The sequence below is a fragment of the Lygodium microphyllum genome, chromosome 5, assembly GCF_053477565.2.
Source record: "Lygodium microphyllum isolate KBCC chromosome 5, Lygodium_microphyllum_v1.1.10, whole genome shotgun sequence".
Classification (NCBI taxonomy): domain Eukaryota; kingdom Viridiplantae; phylum Streptophyta; class Polypodiopsida; order Schizaeales; family Lygodiaceae; genus Lygodium; species Lygodium microphyllum.
In genome coordinates, this window is record NC_141139.1 from 142,994,789 (window position 1) to 143,000,720 (window position 5,932).

General features: G+C 42.1%; 1 pseudogene; it reads right to left on the minus strand.

Moving 5' to 3' along the window:
* Nucleotides 1–4,001: 4,001 nt before the first annotated feature.
* Nucleotides 4,002–4,598, minus strand: LOC148036478 (E3 ubiquitin-protein ligase At1g12760-like; annotated as a pseudogene).
* Nucleotides 4,599–5,932: the final 1,334 nt, after the last annotated feature.

Consider the following 5,932-nt stretch of genomic DNA (forward strand, 5'->3'; position numbering starts at 1 on the left):
GTTGTGTCCACCCTTTCGTATCTTGGCCAATTTGTGGCCCCTTCCTTGTCCGGGCTCCGTTTCGAGCTCTAAAAAATCCTGCGCGTCCGGCTTGGCATCCCACACTGACTGGTAGCTCCTGTCATCCTGCATGGCAGTTGGAAAAATTATAAAAAATCCACAAGTGTCTCTCGAGTGCCTTTTAAAATCCGTCTTTCACTTGGTGCTTAAAATCATCCTAGCTGTAGCCATCGCCTTCGATGTTAAATATTTTTCCCCTAAATTTTAGACTTTTTGGCAAATTTTAGGCACATCTCGGGCTCAAAACTCCACTCTCACATGCCTGTTAAAGAAACTAGTGGTGGTTGAGTAGATCTTTCAGTCTCTTTTGATCGAAGCCTTAACCTGGGGATAGCTATCTTTTGCTGGTCCATTTTATCATGTATGATGCACAAGTTTTTATCTGGATCTAATGCTGAGGCCAAGCGCCAACTATAATATATGTTTCGACAACTTTGTTGCTGTAGCATGTGACATTGACGCTTCTTTAGAAGCACATTTTTGACAGCAACCCTCCCATGGCAGGAAATAAACATGAAACCAAGGTAGAAGCATGCAAAATCTATGCACATGGCTGAGCCATTAATCTCAAAACTAAAAAGAAACCATAAATATTCCACTTAATAATGAACTGATTCGTTATCTTCATCATCTTCATCCATAGCTTCAACCATTATACAAGAACAAAAGGGAAAAGAAGAATTTCTGCACAAAAGACAGAGGAGAGAGGAGAGAGAACAACTTTTTGCACCACCAAAAAGGAGAATATGCGATTGGACAAGAGAGGAAAGGGAGAGAGGCATATAACCATTCGTGCACTCCACCCCACCTCTTCCCCAAAAGCACACCCCTTCGTATTTTATTATTTCTTTGAAACTTTGATACATTTGATATTATAAGGCCTTTGGCCTTTAATTTTGAGTATTCCTACCCTTCACCAATGCATGCACGTAACACTTTTGTGTATACCATTTATTTATTATAGATGTGGATGTGGATGTGGATGTGGCCCCCTCATATAGGTGTGTATTTTAGTGATTTTGTAACCATATACTTGTTATCTTTTTTACAAAAGACGAAATTATGATATATGCATGGATATTTTTGTGCCTTGTTTTTATGCTTCTTTGAGTGTCATCATATTCCTCCCACACTGAAATGTGAAGCGTCCTCGCGAACCTTGTCAAAGAAGAACCACTGTCTATCACAAACAACTTCCAAAATTGTTAGTAAAACAACTTTGATCATAAGGCCTAGCCATGGTAGGGTATGGGACTCCAAACCATGACCACCAGAGTAAGGGAACTCCTGCCTCAACTATACTCCCACACTGAAAAACTTGTATAGTCTTCAAAGGATAGGGTTCTGTCTTCAATAAGGAATCACAAGCATAACTTTTCCATCCCAATAGAGGAAATAAGGATGACTCCCTTCATCATGTAGCTCTAGAGGGCACTTGAGAAAATAGGGTTTAATTGTATATGTAGCTTCATGTATCTTTTGATGTGGGAGTTCATCTTTATGTATCTTCTCATGGAGTATTTAATAGTGTTGTCATCCATGAATGTAAAGTGAAAAATCTTGAAAGCACAAAGCTTAGCTTTGAGACAGTATTTTGCTTTGGTAAAGAGTTTTCACTTTTTAATGTTGACAATGGATTAGGAGGGTTAGTAAGCTTTGATCCTTTTAGATTCTTAAAAATTTTCCCTTTTAGTTTATCTAATCATTTTTCTTGATGGTTGTTGCTTGGGGGAAAAAGAAAAAGAAGAAGGAAGATGTAAGGGATGGCAACAATGTATGGTAGGATGAGAGGCTGATGGTGATCATGGGTGGAGGAAAGAACCACATGTAGAAAAGTAGGGTGGTAATATTGAGGTACTATAAATAAGGTAAAAGGGCTAAGGGGTGGAAGAAAGTGCCACAATTGAAGGGGCAAATGATGGGGTAAGATAAAACAAAAGAACAATGGTGTTTAATATTCATATTAATATTTTATTGAAATTTTTAGGTTAAAGATTGGGGAGATATGACGGGATAAGGGAAGAAAGCAAACATGGCTACCATGTGGAGGATGAGGGAGAGAGGGACACATAGATGAAGAAGTAGGGTGGAAGTTGTTTTATGGCTGGCATTAGATCTATGGAGCTCATGAAGCCAACAAGTCCTTCTCTTCCTTCTTAGCTACATCGCAACTTGAAGACCTCAAATACCATGCACTCCATCTTCTTCTTATTTCCCTCCTCCTCCAATCCCTTCTTCCTTCTTTCTTCATGCTTCTCGTTTCTTCTTCTTTGGTTATTGGTTGGGAACCAGGCAAATAGTGCTATAGAGGAAAGGGTATTCTTTTGAAGAAGAAAATATTCTTTGGGATGATGAGAAAGAGAAGGCCGTGTTGGTATGCAAATCGTGTGGCAAGTGGACAATCATGGTGGAAGAGGGAGAGGTCAAGAGGAGAAGAGAAGGGGAAAGAGGGGGCAGGAGTTGTGGGCGACTCATAAAGAAGGTTGCCAACAATGAATTTGAATAGGGAGGGTGTGATGGAAGGGTTGTGGTGAAGGGAAATAGTAAGGGAGAGGGTAGGAAAGGTAAGGGAAAAGAAATGCCTTGCTGCACTACACACTAATCCTATGAAAGGGGTGACTTGGCTTCATCTTCTCATCTTGTGTGTCTATCTTCACCTACTCGGTTTCTCTTCTTGCTTGTTGTTTTCAGCATCCTGTTGACCCTGGCTCCCTCTATCTTGTCTGGATCCATCTATCTTATGCCCTCTTGTGCTTCAACTCTTCTTTCAATTTTGCGCATTATGTTGCACTTGTTGATGTTAAGTTCCTTTTGAACAATCTCCCCTTTGCAATCTCTTGAAAACTCACTTCTTCTCTCTCTGCCATCGCAGTTGCTCACGAGAGGGCACCAGGAAATTTGAGAATCACAAAAAGATCAAGATTCCTTGAGTAGGTGTAGACTCCTTGTCATTGAGTGCCAAAGCCTAATGAACCTGCACAGACCAGAACCTGCGATGCATGGTAGGTTTGACTGCATCCACTATCAAGAGGGCATCTAAACCATCTGCCTTCATGAGCCACTCCATTGGGCCGGTTGTTGGAATCCACGGCCGCCAGTGCTGTGGCAAATGCAATTGCAAGCTTGGGTGCCTCCATCGCTGCACATATCGTTTTCTTCTAGTGCTCTGTGGTGGGCATCCTACCGCCTCTCTCTGTCTCTCTCTCTCTCTGTGCATGCTTCACTACTAGTCGAGGACCATGAGGGCGACTTTACACTGAAGGGGTAGGGTCTTGATGTGGCAGGTGGCATGGCGGAAGAAGGTAGGGTAGGTAAGGAATGGACAGCCACGTGTCCTTCGTTGTTGGCAGGTCTCCCGACAGCATGTGGATGTTGTTCTCCCTGTCCTCATCTCTCCTCATGTACACATCATCCCCCCTCTCTCTCTCACTCCAGTCCTTCAAATCACATCCCATCTAACAGCCCATCTTCCAGAACGTGACTTGCCTGATGATCTGAGGCATCTATGCTGTCTGTAACAAGGCTTTCTGCTTCTAGCACATCGCACCACAAATTCACTTGCTGGTGATCAATCCAGGAAGGGTAGCATGATACCTCAATCCAGAGTATGGAGGACCCATCTCCATCCATCCCTCTCTCTCTCTCTGTCTCTCGCGCAATGTGTTAATGGCCGTCTTCTCATCCCTCTCCTTCTCTTGTGTTCCTTTTCTTCTTCTTCTCATTCCTCTTGGAGACATGGAGACGCTGCGCTACTATTTCTGCTACACGTCTCCTTCACCTTTGCATCCTTCTCAAGTAGCAGAAATGTAGTGGGATCCATGTCCCACAGGGTACCTATTCCTACAGTATCATGGGGCAAAAAGCCTCGGTTTGTGACATATGTGCCATCAAATCAAGTCCCATAACCCTTGTGTTCCAGTTGCTTCTAGGTTGAGCAGCATTCATGACTGAATTTTTTCAGCAGCACGCCTTGCCACAGGTGTTGATACATCTATGTCTCCATCTCCAATCTTACACCCTTGAACAGAAGATTTGGAGAGGGGACATGAAGCATTTATTTTTAACCACTGATCAACACACTCCACATGAAAATGGTGGGAACATGGTAATCCTCGTAGTTGTGCGTTGTCCTTGTAGCGGCCCAGGCAGATACAACATGCCGCATCATCCCCTGCTATTACCCTCTCATTCTCTGTTCATACTGCCATCACACCACCTTCATTGGAGCTATCACTATCTAATCCATTGTAGCTGTTTTTCTCTCGCTGAAATGGTATCCTCTTGCTCCTGAACTTGTAAATGGGCAAAGAGGCAATAACATCGGTAGAAGCTCCCCTCCCTTCCATGTGACTTTCACAGAAATCGAGGAGGGAAATCACGCAAGGAAGGCAACAGCACACAACAACACAGAGCACGAATGGCATTGCATAGCTGATGCAGCTTAGGGCCAAGAATGCTACACACAATCTGTAAAGCTTTGGGCTTTCTTCAGTAGAGGAAGGTCTTCCAAACACCCAGTCAACGGGCTTCCATCTCATCCTGCACCTTCTTGTACTTTGGGACACACAATTTCTTCACTGCTTTGTATCAGATCTTCAAGTCTCTTTTTTTTTCTTCCTTTGGTGTTTTGAGATCATCTTCTTCCCCGGCTGTGCACCAAAATGACAGCAACCCTCCCATGGCAGGAAATAAACATGAAACCAAGGTAGAAGCATGCAAAATCTATGCACATGGCTGAGCCATTAATCTCAAAACTAAAAAGAAACCATAAATATTCCACTTAATAATGAACTGATTCGTTATCTTCATCATCTTCATCCATAGCTTCAACCATTATACAAGAACAAAAGGGAAAAGAAGAATTTCTGCACAAAAGACAGAGGAGAGAGGAGAGAGAACAACTTTTTGCACCACCAAAAAGGAGAATATGCCATTGGACAAGAGAGGAAAGGGAGAGAGGCACATAACCATTCGTGCACTCCACCCCACCTCTTCCCCAAAAATCACACCCCTTCGTATTTTATTATTTCTTTGAAACTTTGATACATTTGATATTATAAGGCCTTTGGCCTTTAATTTTGAGTATTCCTACCCTTCACCAATGCATGCACGTAACACTTTTGTGTATACCATTTATTTATTATAGATGTGGATGTGGATGTGGATGTGGCCCCCTCATATAGGTGTGTATTTTAGTGATTTTGTAACCATATACTTGTTATCTTTTTTACAAAAGATGAAATTATGATATATGCATGGATATTTTTGTGCCTTGTTTTTATGCTTCTTTGAGTGTCATCAATTTTGCTCTTGAAGACACTTTGTTGCTGCAAGTTACTCTTTGATCTCTGAGCAAATACTACATTTGGAGAACTCACTTGTCTTTGCTAAGGTTACATGCTTGAACTCTGTGTTCGAAATACGATTGAAGGTGGACAAGGACATTTGCTTACATCCAATACCACTCAATGTTGTATTTGCTTCTGCCCATATATCTACTTGCTTGTAAACATCTAGGATGACCATTTGTGTATCCATTGATCCATCTTGCATTGTTCTACTCTTGTGTGGCATTTGCTCTGCATTCTTCTTAACAAAGTCTCTAAGGATGGCTCTTCCCATCTCTGTGTGATCCCAAGCTGCTCTTATTACCCCCTTGTTTCCATGCATTGCCCTCCTCACGCCATGCTCAAATTGTGTTTTGTACCTGTAAAAAGATGTCTTTGGGATTCCATGAATCTCATACCATGCCCTTCCACATACCACTCGTCCATTGAAGATAAGTGTACTTCCTTGTTCCCAAGTAATCAATCCTGCATGATGATTCAAACTTGTCATAAACATAGTTTGTGCATTCTTCAAATTGCGATCC